General features: G+C 37.1%; 2 non-coding genes across 2 annotated transcripts; one reads left to right on the forward strand and one right to left on the reverse strand.

Moving 5' to 3' along the window:
- Positions 1-1858: 1858 nt before the first annotated feature.
- LOC112798370 (small nucleolar RNA R71) lies at positions 1859-1967 on the forward strand. Its single transcript, XR_003199983.1, has one exon. It is a non-coding gene; the product is annotated as a small nucleolar RNA R71 (small nucleolar RNA).
- A 10957-nt stretch (positions 1968-12924) lies between these two features.
- LOC112798853 (small nucleolar RNA R71) lies at positions 12925-13028 on the reverse strand. The gene has a single exon (XR_003200450.1). It is a non-coding gene; the product is annotated as a small nucleolar RNA R71 (small nucleolar RNA).
- Between the last annotated feature and the right edge of the window lie 2311 nt (positions 13029-15339).

The following is a 15339-nucleotide window of genomic DNA, read 5'->3' on the forward strand; positions in this document are numbered from 1 at the left end:
AAGCTTTTCCTCTAGGGTGTGCTGTTTTTCTTTCTGTTTTTCATTCTATTTTTGCTTTTTCAATTGTTTTTGTGACTTCACATGATCATCAACCTATAGAAAACATAAAATAACAATGCAAAATATATAAATATAACATTGGGTTGCCTCCCAACAAGCGCTTCTTTAATGTCAGTAGCTTGACAGTGGGCTCTCATGGAGCCTCACAGATGTTCAGAGCAATGTTGGAACCTTCCAACACCAAACTTAGAGTTTGGTTGTGGCCCCCCAACACCAAACTTAGAGTTTGACTGTGGGGGCTCTGTTTGACTCTGTTTTGAGAGAAGCTCTTCATGCTTCCTCTCCATGGTTACAGAGGGATATCCTTGAGGCTTAAACACAAAGGATTCTTCATTCACTTGAATGATCAATTCTTCTCTGTCAACATTAATCACAGCCTTTGCTGTGGCTAGGAAGGGTCTGCCAAGGATGATGGATTCATCCATGCACTTCCCAGTCTTTAGGACTATGAAATCAGCAGGGATGTAATGGTCTTCAACCTTTACCAGAACATCCTCTACAAGTCCATAAGCTTGTTTTCTTGAATTGTCTTCCATCTCTAGTGAGATTCTTGCAGCTTGTACCTCAAAGATCCCTAGCTTCTCCATTATAGAGAGAGGCATGAGGTTTATACTTGACCCTAGGTCACACAGAGCCTTCTCGAAGGTCATGGTGCCTAATGTACAAGGTATTGAGAACTTCCCAGGGTCCTGTCTCTTTTGAGGTAATCTCTGCCTAGTAAAGTCATCCAGTTCTTTGGTGAGCAAAGGGAGTTCATCCTCCCATGTCTCATTACCAAATAACTTGTCATTTAGCTTCATGATTGCTCCAAGGTACTTAGCAACTTGCTCTTCAGTGACATCTTCGTCCTCTTCAAAGGAAGAATACTCATCAGAGCTCATGAATGGCAGAAGTAAATCCAATGGAATTTCTATGGTCTCAGTGTGAGCCTTAGATTCCCATGGTTCCTCATTAGGGAACTCATTGGAGGCTAGTGGATGTCCATTGAGGTCTTCCTCAGTGGCGATCACTGCCTCTTCCTCCTCTCCAAATTCGGCCATGTTGATGGCCTTACACTCTCCTTTTGGATTCTCTTCTGTATTGCTTGGAAGAGTTCTAGGAGGGAGTTCAGTAACTTTCTTACTCAGCTGACCCACTTGTGCCTCCAAATTTCTAATGGAGGACCTTGTTTCAGTCATGAAACTTTGAGTGGTTTTGATTAGATCAGAGACCATGGTTGCTAAGTCAGAGTGACTCTGCTTAGAATTCTCTGTCTGTTGCTGAGAAGATGATGGAAAGGGCTTGCCATTGCTAAACCTGTTTCTTCCACCATTATTGTTGTTGAAACCTTGTTGAGGTCTCTATTGATCCTTCCATGAGAGATTTGGATGATTTCTCCATGAAGGATTATAGGTGTTTTCATAAGGTTCTCCCATGTAATTCACCTCTTCCATTGATGGATTCTCATGATCATAAGCTTCTTCATCAGATAAAGTGTCCTTAGTACTGCCTGGTGCAGCTTGCATTCCAGACAGACTTTGAGAAATCATATTGACTTGCTGAGTCAATATTTTGTTCTAAGCCAATATGGCATTCAGAGTATCAATCTGAAGAACTCCTTTCTTCTGATTCGTCCCATTGTTCACAGGATTCCTTTCAAAAGTGTACATGAATTGGTTATTTGCAACCATTTTAATGAGTTCTTGAGCTTCTGTAGGCGTCTTCTTCAAATGAAGAGATCTTCCAGCAGAGCTATCCAATGACATCTTGGACAGTTCAGACAGACCATCATAGAAGATACCTATGATGCTCCATTCAGAAATCATGTCAGAAGGACACTTTCTAATCAATTGTTTGTATCTTTCCCAAGCTTCATAGAGGGATTCACCTTTCTTCTGTTTGAAGATTTTGACTTCCACTCTAAGCTTACTCAATTTTTGAGGTGGAAAGAACTTTGCCAAGAAGGCATTGACTAGCTTTTCCCAAGAGTTCAGGCTTTCTTTAGGTTGTGAGTCCAACCATGTCCTAGCTCTGTCTCTTACAGCAAAAGGGAAGAGCATAAGTCTGTAGACCTCAGGGTCAACCCCATTGGTCTTGACAGTGTCACAGATTTGCAAGAACTCAGCTAAAAACTGATGAGGATCTTCCAATGGAAGTCCATGGAACTTGCAATTCTGTTGCATTAGAGAAACTAATTGAGGCTTAAGCTCAAAGTTGTTTGCTCCAATGGCAGGGATAGAGATGCTTCTCCCATAGAAGTCGGGAGTAGGTGCAGTAAAGTCACCCAGTACCTTCCTTGCATTGTTGGCATTGTTGTTATTTTCGGCTGCCATGTCTTCTTTTTGTTTGAAGATTTCTGTTAGGTCCTCTACAGAGAGTAGTGCTTTAGCTTCTCTTAGCTTTCGCTTCAAGGTCCTTTCAGGTTCAGGGTCAGCCTCAACAAGAATGCTTTTGTCTTTGCTCTTGCTCATATGAAAGAGAAGAGAACAAGAAAATATGGAATCTTCTATGTCATAGTATAGAGATTCCTTGAGATGTCAGAGGAAAAGAAGAATAGAAGGAGGAGGTAGAAGAAGAAGAATTCGAACTTATCAAGAAAGATTGAGTTCGAATTGTTGATAGTGGAGGAGTGTTAGTCTTTAAATAGAAGGATGTGAGAAGAGGGGAAGAATTTTCGAAAATAAAGTAAAAGATTTTGAAAGAATTAAAAAAAAATTTGAAAATTTGATTGATGATTTTCAAAAACTAAGATTGAGAAAGAAATAAAGTGATTTTTGAAAAAGATTTTGAAATTAGAAATCAAAAAGATATGATTGAAAACTATTTTGAAAAAGATGTGATTAAGGAGATATGATTGAAAAGATATGATTTTAAAAAGATATGATTGAAAAACAATTAAAAAGATTTGATTTTTTTTTAAAAAATTAATGACTTGGCTAACAAGAAATTTAAGAGATATGATTTAGACATTAAACCTTTCTTAATAGAAAAGGCAACATACTTGAAAGTTTTGAATAAAATCATTAATTGTTAGCAAGTATTTTTGAAAATGGAAAGAAATTGATTTTGAAAAGATGTGATTGAAAAGATATGATTTGAAAAAAAAAATTGATTTTGAAAAATTATGAAAACTTTGAAAAAATTTGAATTAAAAACAAAATCTTCCCTCTTGTGCCATCCTGGCGTTAAACGCCCAGAATGGTATCCATTCTGGCATTTAACGCCCAAAATGCTACCCTTTTGGGCATTATATTATTGACTTGAAAAGACACAAATTAAAATTTTTTTGAATTTTTAATGATGAGGAATAATCAAAATGAAACTAAGATCAAATAAACAATGCATGCAAGACACCAAACTTAGAAGTTTGTATACTATTGACACTAACAAATTGAGAATGCATATGAGAAACAACAAAACACTCAAGACAAGAGAATTTAAAGATCAGAGCAAGGAAATCATCAAGAACAACTTGAAGATCAATGAAGAACATAATGCATGGGATTTTTGAAAATTAGAAGAATAAAGACATGCAATTGACACCAAACTTAAAATTAGACACTATACTCAAACAAGAAACATAAAATTATTTTTTTGATTTTAAGATTTTATAAATTTTTTTGTGCTTTTTCGAAAATTATATGGAAAAGAAAATAAAGAGATTCAAAATTTTTAATAAGAATTCCAGGAATCATGCAATGTTAGTCTAAAAGCTTCAGTCTAAAAAGATTAGACATGGCTAGCCAAGCTTCAGCAGGACATTACATTCAACAGCTAAATTGATGAGATTCAATCAGCTTTTGTGATGATAAGAACATCACCTTGAAACTGTAGAATTCATTCTTAAAAATTCTGAAGAAAAATACCTAATCTAAGCAACAAGATGAACCGTCAGTTGTCCAAACTCGAACAATCCCCGGCAACGGCGCCAAAAACTTGGTGCACGAAATTGTGATCATCAATGGCGCCATCAACATGGTACGCTCAATTACAATCTCAACTCTTTATCACAATTTCGCACAACTAACCAGCAAGTGCACTGGGTCGTCCAAGTAATAAACCTTACGCGAGTAAGGGTTGATCCCACGGAGATTGTTGGTATGAAGCAAGCTATGGTCATCTTGTAAATCTCAGTCAGGCGGATTCAAATGGTTATGGAGGACTGATAATTAAAATATGAGTAAAACATAAAATAAAGATAGAGATACTTATGTAATTCATTGGTGAGAATTTTAGATAAGCGTATGGAAATGCTTTGTCCCTTCCGTCTCTCTGCTTTCCTACTGTCTTCATCCAATCCTTCTTACTCCTTTCCATGGCAAGCTGTATGTTGGGCATCACCGTTGTCAATGGCTACAGTGCCATCCTCTCAGTGAAAATGTTCAACGTGCTCTGTCACAGCACGGCTATTTATCTGTCGGTTCTCGATCATGTCGGAATAGAATCCAGTGATTCTTTTGCGTCTGTCACTAACGCCCCACAATCGCGAGTTTGAAGCTCGTCACAGTCATTCAATCCCTAAATCCTACTCAGAATACCACAGACAAGGTTTAGAGCTTCTGGATTCTCAAGAATGGCCGCCAATTGATTCTAGCTTATATCACGAAGATTCTGATTAAAGAATCCAAGAGATATCCACTCAATCTAAGGTAGAACGGAGGTGGTTGTCAGGCACACGTTCATAGGTGAGAATGATGATGAGTGTCACGGATCATCACATTCATCAAGTTGAGGAACAAGTGATATCTTAGAACAAGAATAAGCTGAATTGAATAGAAGAACAATAGTAATTGCATTAATACTCGAGGTACAGCAGAGCTCCACACCTTAATCTATGGTGTGTAGAAACTCCACCGTTGAAAATACATAAGTGATCATGGTGATCATTGGCTTCAGCCCCAGAGAGGGAACCAGAAGAACCAAGATGAAAATAAAATAGCAAAAGGTCCTATTTATAGAGAACTAGTAGCTTAAGGTTTACAGAAATGAGCAAATGACATAAAAATCCACTTCCGGGCCCACTTGGTGTGTGCATGGGCTGAGCATTGAAGCTTCTATGTGTAGAGACTTTTCTTGGAGTTAAGCGCCAGCTTTTGTGCCAGTTTGGGCGTTTAACTCCCACTTATGTGCCAGTTCCGGCGTTAAACGCCAGAATTCTTGAGCTGACTTGGAATGCCTATTTGAGCCATCAAATCTCAGGAAAATTATGGACTATTATATATTTCTGGAAAGCCCAGGATGTGTACTTTCCAATGCAATTGAGAGCGCGCCAATGTGGCTTCTGTAGCTCCAGAAAATCCACTTCGAGTGCAAGGAGGTCAGAATCCAACAGCATCTGCAGTCCTTTTTCAGCCTCTGGATCAGATTTTTGCTCAGGTCCCTCAATTTCAGCCAGAAAATACCTGAAATCACAGAAAAACATACAAACTCATAGTAAAGTCCAGAAAAGTGAATTTTAAATAAAAACTAATAAAAATATAATAATAACTAACTAAAACATACTAAAAACAATGCCAAAAAGCGTATAAATTATCCGCTCATCAACAAGCATGTGAGATTTGAGCCTAATTATGTGGTTACATCATACATAACCACTTATTTTCATTCTTGTGTGCATTATTCTCTTCCCATGAGTGTAATCTTTGATTTGCTTGACTCTTTATGTCCATTATTTTGTGTATACATGCATTTATATGATTGAGGCCATTGTTCAAATAGCTCACTTAACCAAAATAGCCTACCTTTATCCTCCATTGTTAGCCAATTTGAGCTTATGCTTAACCCATTTATTCTTAATGTTAGAACATTACAAGCCTAAGTGAAAAACAATAAATGTCCCTTGTTTGGATCTTTGATTAGCTTAGGCTAGTGAGAGTGTTCATTACTAGATTTTGGGGAAGGTGGGTACATTGGGTAGAGATAAAAGCATGTTTTGTAGTGTGTGAAAATCTTGGAAATTGGGTACACACTCATATATTAATCATGTATACACTATATGCATTGATGCCCTTGTACACATTTTAGCTTAAAAAAATAAAAATATGATAAAAGAAAGAAAAAGAATTGCAATAAAAAGGGGACAAAAATACCCCAAGGTAAAGTTCAATAATGATCAATGCATATGTGTGGTGATCTAAAGAAAATGCATGAGTGTATAGAAAAGTGAAGAATGGATAGCTAGGTTGTTTAGAATTGTATAGGTTGTCATAGGTTAAGTGAGAAGTTTAAGTTAATCATGGATCCAATTTCAAGCTCACTTGACCATATGCATCCTACCCTCACCCTAGCCCTATTACAACCTCTAGGAAAGCCCTCATGATATTTGTATGCATGCATAAAGTAATTATTGATTGTTAGATGAAAACCAAATCTTGGAAAGCATGATTGGGGGAGGATTGAGTGAATCGACCCCATACACCTGAGTGCCTAAAGCGGATACACATTCGGCGAGGGCTCGATCGCTCGATTACATGTTTCCACCCATGATCATCTTTTCTTGCAAGTTTGTAAATTCTTTCAAGGATTCAATCCAATTGTGGGTTTGCTTTGATTGCTATTGCCTTAGCCGTTGTGCTTGCATGTGTATTCTTAGAGATTGATTTATTTTGACTAAGCCATTGCATTCATGTAGATAGGTTTCATATAGAAAGATTGCATTTAGTTAGCTTGCACAGAATAAATGTTGATACCCTGTTGCTTCTTTCTTGATTTTAGCATGAGGACATGCTTAGTTTAAGTGTGGGGAGATTTGATAAACCCCGATTTTGTGGTTTATTTTGTGCTTATTTTAGGGGATTTATTCACTTTTTTCCACATTTATTCAATGAAATAGCATGGTTTTGTAATTCTCCCTTAATTTATGCTTAAATGTAAAAACATGCTTTTTAGGCCCTAAATTGGTGATTTTAATTCACCTTAATTCCATTCGATGCCTTGATATATTTGTTGAGTGATTTCAGGTTCATAAGGCAAGTATTGAATGGAAGAAATAAGGAAAGAAGCATACAAAGTGGAGATTGCATGAGGAAACAAGAATATGGAATGCATCGATGGGCGCGTAAGCGTACAAGGCGCGCGCGCAAAAGTGACTTCGCATAGAGATGCGCACGCGTACATGACGCGTCCGCGCGGATGAACAAATAGCCAATCGATGCGCATGCGCACATGGCGCGGACGCGCCGACACTCGCACGTGACTCACTTAAAGGCAAAACACTGGGGTGTGATTTCTGAGCTGCCCAGACCCGATTACAACTTGTTTTTGAGTGTATTTCATGCAGAATTGAAGTCCAAGCAAATGGGGGAGCAATTATTTTTAAGCGTAGCATCATGTAGTTTAGTTTCTAGAGAGAGAATCTCCCTCTTCTCTCTAGAATTAGGTTTCTTAGGATATTTCCATCTTAGATCTAGGTCCAATTTCATGATTTCATCTCATTTTCTTTGTGAATTCTTGCTTCTACTATTTGATTCTCATGGTTTGTAGTGTTAATTTTCCTTTTATTCTATCTTTTATGTTCATGGATGCTCATGTTGGATTTAGATCCCTTTTAATGCAATTTGATGTTGATTTTTCTTTTATTGATGATTTGAGTTATTGATTTACTTTTCTTGCAATTGGTAGTTGGTAGATTTATTATTCTTGCACATTTATTATGCTTTCCTTTATTACCCACCAAGTGTTTGACAAAATGCTTGGTTGGGATTTAGAGTAGATCTTGAGCATTCTTGGCTTGGAAGGAGTAATTGGGCAATCTTGAGTCATTATTATCCAATTAGATTGGTGATCTAGAGTTGTTAGTTTATATCATTCTCGATGACTCTAATCTCTTGCTAATCCAATTAGTGAGTTGATTAGGATGTTTGACTTGTGATTAACTAGTCTTGTTTGACTTTCTCTAATGGAAGATAATTTACATCTTCTTCCAACATTGGGGATGATGAAATAAGATAAATTCTTGTTAAGTATTGTTATGATTGATGACTAGGATAGAAAGCCTATGATCTCAAACCTTGCCATGAATGTCTCTCTTTATTACTTGCTTTCTTTAGTTACTTGCTTGATTTACTTTCTTGTTATTTACTTTTCTTGTCAAAATATAAAATCAAACCCCCTTGCATTATCATAGCCAATAATTGATCACTTCATTGCAATTCCTTGTGAGACGACCCGGAGTTCAAATACTTCGGTTAATTCTTATTTGCGTTTTGTTAAACCAAATTTTTGATTGGGAGGATTGTTTGTTGGTGTAGAACTATACTTGCAACGAGAATTCAATTTGTGTGAAATTATATACTGACACGACAATTTTCCTTAAATCAAACGACAAAGCCAAACACACTCCGAGTCTATTTAGAATCAACCAAGGAGATCGGGAAAGTCTTCAAAGCTACATGGAAAGATTTAACAAAGCATGCCTGGACATACAAAGTCTACCAATAGAAGCAGCCATTATGGGTCTCATCAATGGCTTGCGAGAAAGACCCTTTAGTCATTGCATATCAAAGAAACATCCAACATCTCTGAATGAAGTGCAGGAACGAGCCAAAAAATACATTAACATGGAGAAAAACTCTCGACTAGAAGAGACCTCAAAATCTGGATTCTTCTACTCCTCCCGGGATAAGGATAAAGAATCCTAGAAAAAAGAAGATCAATATGGTGAGAAGCCTAAAAAATACAACAACTACACCCCCCTTCGGGTGTCTCTTGTGGATGTTTACCGAGAAGTGTGCCATACCGAGAAGATCCCACAACCTTGTCCACTCAAAAGTAAGAAAGGAGGAAGAAATCGGACAGAATACTGTGAATATCACCGAATCTATGGACATCCTACATATGAGTGTTTCGACTTAAAAAATGTTATTGAGAAATTGGTGAGAGATGGAGATGCCAGGGTATCTTGGCCAATTTCACTGACCTTTTCTTTGTTGTTTTAGGGTAGTTTCATGCATTTTCTTAGTAAATAAGCAAGTTTTGGGTAAAAATACACTTACATCTTAATTCAAGCAAACATTGTGAACTTTACATGATTTCATGAGAATTATGCATGAATTGATTGATAAAATGGATGATGCATGGTCTCATGACTTGGAACAGAGCTTTGATGCTCCCTGTTTGTTTGATTTTAGGACAAAGGAAGCAAAGAAGAGCCACATTAGCCGCCACGTTAGTCTCACTAATGTGACCACTGATGAGCGGATAATTTATACGCTTTTTGGCATTATTTTTAGGTAGTTTCTAGTATGATCTAGTTACTTTTAGGGATGTTTTCATTAATTTTTATGCTAAATTCATATTTCTGGACTTTACTATGAGTTTGTATGTTTTTCTGTGATTTTAGGTAATTTCTGGCTGAAATTGAGGGACCTGAGCAACTCTGATAGGAGGCTGACAAAGGACTACTGATGCTGTTGGAATCTGACCTCGCTGCACTCAAAATGGATTTTCTAGAGCTACAGAACTCCAAATGGCGCCTTCTCAATGACGTTGGAAAGTAGACATCTAGAGCTTTCCATGCGTAATTAGACGACGTAAACTGGCGCTCAACGCCAGTTTCATGCTGCATTCTCGAGTCAAACGCCAGAAACACGTCACGAACCAGAGTTGAACGCCCAAAACATGTTACAACTTGGCGTTCAACTCCAATAGAAGCCTCAGCTCGTTGATAGATCAAGCTCAGCCCAAGCACACACCAAGTGGGCCCCGGAAGTGGATTTATGGATCAATTACTTACTTCTGTAAACCCTAGTAGCTAGTCTAGTATAAATAGGATAGTTTACTATTGTATTAGGATCTTTGATCAGTTTATACGATCGTAGACGTTTTGGTGGCTGGCCATTCGGTCATGCCTGGACCTTCATCACTTATGTATTTTTAACGGTGGAGTTTTTATACACCATAGATTAAGGGTGTGGAGCTCTGCTGTACCTCAAGTTTCAATGCAATTACTACTAGTTTCTATTCAATTCCGCTTATTCCTATTCTAAGATATTCGTTGCACTTCAACATGATGAATGTGATGATCCGTGACACTCATCATCATTCTCACCTATGAACGCGTAACTGACAACCACTTCCGTTCTACTTTAGACCGTGCGCACATCTCTTGGATTCCTTAATCAGAATCTTCGTGGTATAAGCTAGAATTGATGGCGGCATTCATGGGAATCCGGAAAGTCTAACCTTGTCTGTGGTATTCCGAGTAGGATTTCGGGATTGAATGACTGTGACGAGCTTCAAACTCACGATTGCTGGGCATGATGACAAACGCAAAAGAATCAAGGGATTCTATTCCAACATGATCGAGAACTGACAGATGATTAGTCGTGCTGTGACAGAGCATTTGGACCATTTTCACTGAGAGGATGGGATGTAGCCATTGACAACAGTGATGCCCTTCATATAGCTTGCCATAGAAAAGAGTGACAAAGATTGGATGAAAGCAGTAGGAAAGCAGAGATTCAAAAGGAACATAGCATCTTCATACACCTATCTGAAATTCCCACTAATGAATTTACATAAGTATTTTTATCCTTTATTATTTAATTAATTATCTCTTTATATTTTCCGAAAACCACTATCAATTTGAATCCACCTGACTGAGATTCACAAGGTGACCATAGCTTGCTTCATACCAACAATCTCTGTGGGATCGACCCTTACTCACGTAAGGTATTACTTGGACGACCCAGTACACTTGCTGGTTAGTTGTGCAGAGTTGTGACAAAGTGTGATTCATGTTTAAGAGCACCAAGTCTTTGGAGCCATTGTTGATGATCACAATTTCGTCCACCAAGTTTTTGGCGCCGTTTCCAGGGATTGTTCGAGTATGGACAACTGACGGTTCATCTTGTTGCTCAGATTAGGTAATTTTCTTTTTATTTTATGTTCAAAAATTTTTCAAAAAAAATCTTTCAAAAATTTTTCTCTTTTTCGTTTTTCTAAAGAATATTTTCGAAAAAAATAATAAAAAATACAAAAAAATAATAAAATCATAAAAATAAAAAATATTTTGTGATTCTTGTTTGAGTCTAGTGTCAATTTTTAAGTTTGGTGTCAATTGCATGCTTTAAAATTTTTCTTGCATTTTTCGAAAAATTTATGCATTCATAGTGTTCTTCATGATCTTCAAGTTATTCTTGGTAAATCTTCTTGTTTGATCTTGATGTTTTCTTGTTTTGTGTTTTTTTTTGTTTTTCATGTGCATTTTTGCATTCATAGTGTCCATGCATTAAATATTTCTAAGTTTGGTGTCTTGCATGTTTTCTTTGCATCAAAATTTTTCAAAAATATGTTCTAGATGTTCATCATGATCTTCAAAGTGTTCTTGGTGTTCATCTTGACGTTCATAGTGTTCTTGCATGTATCATATGTTTTGATCCAAAATTTTCATGTTTTAGGTCATAATTATGTTTTTCTCTCTCATAATTAAAAATTAAAAAAAATAATAAATATCTTTTCCTTAATTTTCTCATAATTTTCAAAAATTTGAGTTGACTTAGTCAAAAATTTTTAAAATTAGTTGTTTCTTATAAGTCAAGTCAAATTTTCAATTTTAAAAATCCTATCTTTATAATCAAAAATCAAATCTTTTTCATCTTTATCTTATGATTTTTGAAAATTTAAAAATATTTTTCAAAAATCTTTTTCTTAATTTTATCTTTATTTTCAAAAATTATGCTAACAATTAATGTGATTGATTCAAAAATTTGAAGTTTGTTGCTTTCTTGTTAAGAAAGGTTCAATCTTTAAATTCTAGAATCATATCTTTTAGTTTCTTGTTAGTCAAGTAATTAATTTTAATTTTAAAAATTAAATCTATCTTATCTTATCTTTTATATCATATCTTTTTCAAAATTTTATCTTTTTCAAAAATTTGATTTTAAAATATCTTTTCTAACTCCTTATCTTCTTATCTTTTCAAATTTGATTTTCAAATCTTTTTCAACTAACTATTTGACTTTTTGTTTGTTTCTTATCTTTTTCAAAACCACCTAACTACTTTTCCTTCTCTAATTTTCGAAAATATCTCATCCCTTTTTCAAAAATTCTTTGTAATTAACTAATTGTTTTAAATTTTAAATTTAATTCTATCTCATCTTTAATTTTCAAAAATCATTAACTCCTTTTCAAAATTAATTTTTGAATTCTCTCTCCCATCTTCTTCTATTTATTTATTCATTTACTAACACTTCTCTTCACCTCTCTTCATCTCCAATCACTGCCTCTATCCTTACCCTTGTGTTTGGATTCTCCTTTCTTTATTTTTTTCTTCTTCTACTAATAATAAGGATCCTCTTTACTGTGACATAGAGGATTCCTCTTCTTTTCTTGTTCTCTTCTCTTTCATATGAGCAGGAACAAGGAAAAAAGCACTCTTGTTGAAGTTGATCCTGAACCTGAAAGGACTCTGAAGAGAAAACTAAGAGAAGCTAAATTACAACAATCTAGAGGCAACCTTTCTGAAATTATTGAACAAGAGAAGGAGATGGCAGCCGAACCCAACAACAATAATACAAGGAGGATGCTTGGTGATTTTACTAAACCCACGTCCAAGTTTGATGGAAGAAGCATCTCAATTCCTGCCATTGGAGCAAACAATTTTGAGCTGAAACCTCAATTAGTTGCTTTAATGCAACAGAACTGCAAGTTTATGGACTTCCATCTGAAGATCCTTACCAGCTTTTAACTGAGTTCTTGCAGATTTGTGAGACTTTTAAGATGAATGGAGTAGATCCTGAAGTTTACAGGCTCATGCTTTTCCCTTTTACTGTAAGAGACAGAGCTAGAACATTGTTGGACTCACAACCTAAAGATAGCCTGGACTCCTGGGATAAGTTGGTCATGGCCTTCTTGGATAAATTCTTTCCTCCTCAAAAACTGAGCAAGCTTAGAGTGGATGTTCAGACCTTCAAGCAAAAAGATGGTGAATCCCTCTATGAAGCTTGGGAAAGATACAAGCAGATGACCAAAAAGTGTCCTTCTGACATGTTTTCAGAGTGGACCATATTAGATATATTCTATTATGGTCTATCTGAGTATTCCAAGATGTCATTGGACCACTCTGCAGGTGGATCCATTCACCTAAAGAAAATGCCTACAGAAACTCAAGAACTCATTGACATGGTTGCAAATAACCAGTTCATGTACACTTCTGAGAGGAATTCCGTGAATAATGGGACGCCTCAGAGGAAGGGAGTTCTTGAAATGGATGCTCTGAATGCCATATTTGCTCAGAACAAAGTGTTGACTCAGCAAGTCAACATGATTTTTCAAAGTCTGAATGGATGGCAAAATGCATCCAACAGTACTAAAAAGGCAGCTTTTGAAGAAGCTCATGATCCTGAAAACCCTGCAATGGCAGAGGTTAATTACATGGGTGAACCTTATGGAAACACCTATAATCCATCATGGAGAAATCATCCAAATTTCTCATGGAAGGATCAACAAAAGCCTCAACAAGGCTTTAATAATGGTGGAAGAAACAGACTCAGCAATAACAAGCCTTTTCCATCATCTTCTCAGCAATAGATAGAGAATTCTGAGCAGAGCCCTTCTAATTTAGCAAACTTAGTCTCTGATCTGTCAAAGGCCACTTTAAGTTTCATGAGTGAGACAAGATCCTTCATTAGAAATTTGGAGGCACAAGTGGGCCACCTGAGTAAGAAAGTCATTGAAACTCCTCCCAGTATTCTCCCAAGCAATACAGAAGAGAATCCAAAAGTAGAGTGCAAGGCCATTGATGTGATCAATATGGCCGAATGCACAAGGGAGGAGAAGGACGAAAATCCTAGTGAGGAAGACCTCCTGGGACGTCTCTCAAGCAGGAAGGAGTTCCCTATTGAGGATACAAAGGAATCTGAGGCTTATATAGAGACCATAGAGATTCCATTAAATCTCCTTCTGCCATTCATGAGCTCTGAAGACTATTCTTCCTCTGAAGAGGATGAAGATGTAACTGGAGAGCAAGTTGCTCAATATCTAGGAGCCATCATAGCCAAATTATTTGGTAATGAGACTTGGGAAGATGAACCTCCCTTGCTCATTGGTGAACTAGATACATGGGTTCAGCAAACTTTACCTTAAAAGAAACAAGATCCTGGGAAATTCTTAATACCATGTACCATAGGCATCATGGCCTTTGAAAAAGCTCTGTGTGACCTAGGGTCAGGCACAAATCTTATGCCACTCTCTGTAATGGAGAAGCTGGAGATCGTTGAGGTACATCCTGCCTTATTCTCATTACAATTGGGAGACAAGTCAGTAAGACAAACTTATGGATTAGTAGAGGACGTGTTAGTAAAGGTTAAAGGCCTTTACATTCCTGCTAATTTCATAATAATAGAAACTAGGAAGGAGGAGGATGAATGCATCATCCTTGGAAGACCTTTCCTAGCCACAGCAGAAGCTGTGATAGATGTTAACAGAGGAGAATTAGTCCTTCAATTGAATGGGGACTACCTTGTGTTTAAGGCACACGGCTATCCTTCTATAACAAGGGAGAGTAAGCATGCAGAGCTTCTCTTAGTATAGAGTCAAACAGAGCCCCCACAATCAAACTCTAAGTTTGGTGTTGGGAGGCCACAACCAAACTCTAAGTTTGATGTTGGTACTATACAACATTGACCTGATCACCTGTGTGGCTCCATGAGAGCCCACTGTCAAGCTATTGATATTAAAGAAGCACTTATTGGGAGGCGACCCAATTTTTATTTATCTAATTTTATTTTATTTTCATTGTTCTTTTATGTTTTATTAGGTTCATGATCATGTGGAGTCACCAAAAAAATATTAAAATTAAAAACTGAATCAAAAACAGCAGAAGAAAAATCACACCCTGGAGGAAGGACTTACTGGCGTTTAACGCCATTAAGGAGCGTCTGGCTGGCGTTCAACGCCAGAACAGAGCATGGATCTGGTGTTGAACACCAGAAACAAGCAACATCCCGGCGTTCAAATGCCAGGAATGCACCCTGAGGAGAGCTGGCGCTGAACGCCAGAAACAAGCATGGAACTGGCGTTCAACGCAAGAAACATGCTGCACATGGGCATTGAACGCCCAGAACATGCATCCCTTCGGCGTTTAAATGCCAGAATTGCATGGAAAGGCATTCTACATGCCTAATTGGTGCAGGGATGTAAATCCTTGACACCTGAAGATCTGTGGATCCCACAGGATCATCTCAGGATCTGTGGACCCCACAGGATCCCCATCTACCATATTCTCCCCTCTTCTCAACATTCATTCTCTTTTTCCAATAAACACTCTTCCCTAAAACCCTTCACCAATCACCTCAATCT

The sequence above is a fragment of the Arachis hypogaea genome, chromosome 4, assembly GCF_003086295.3.
Source record: "Arachis hypogaea cultivar Tifrunner chromosome 4, arahy.Tifrunner.gnm2.J5K5, whole genome shotgun sequence".
Lineage (NCBI taxonomy): Eukaryota > Viridiplantae > Streptophyta > Magnoliopsida > Fabales > Fabaceae > Arachis > Arachis hypogaea.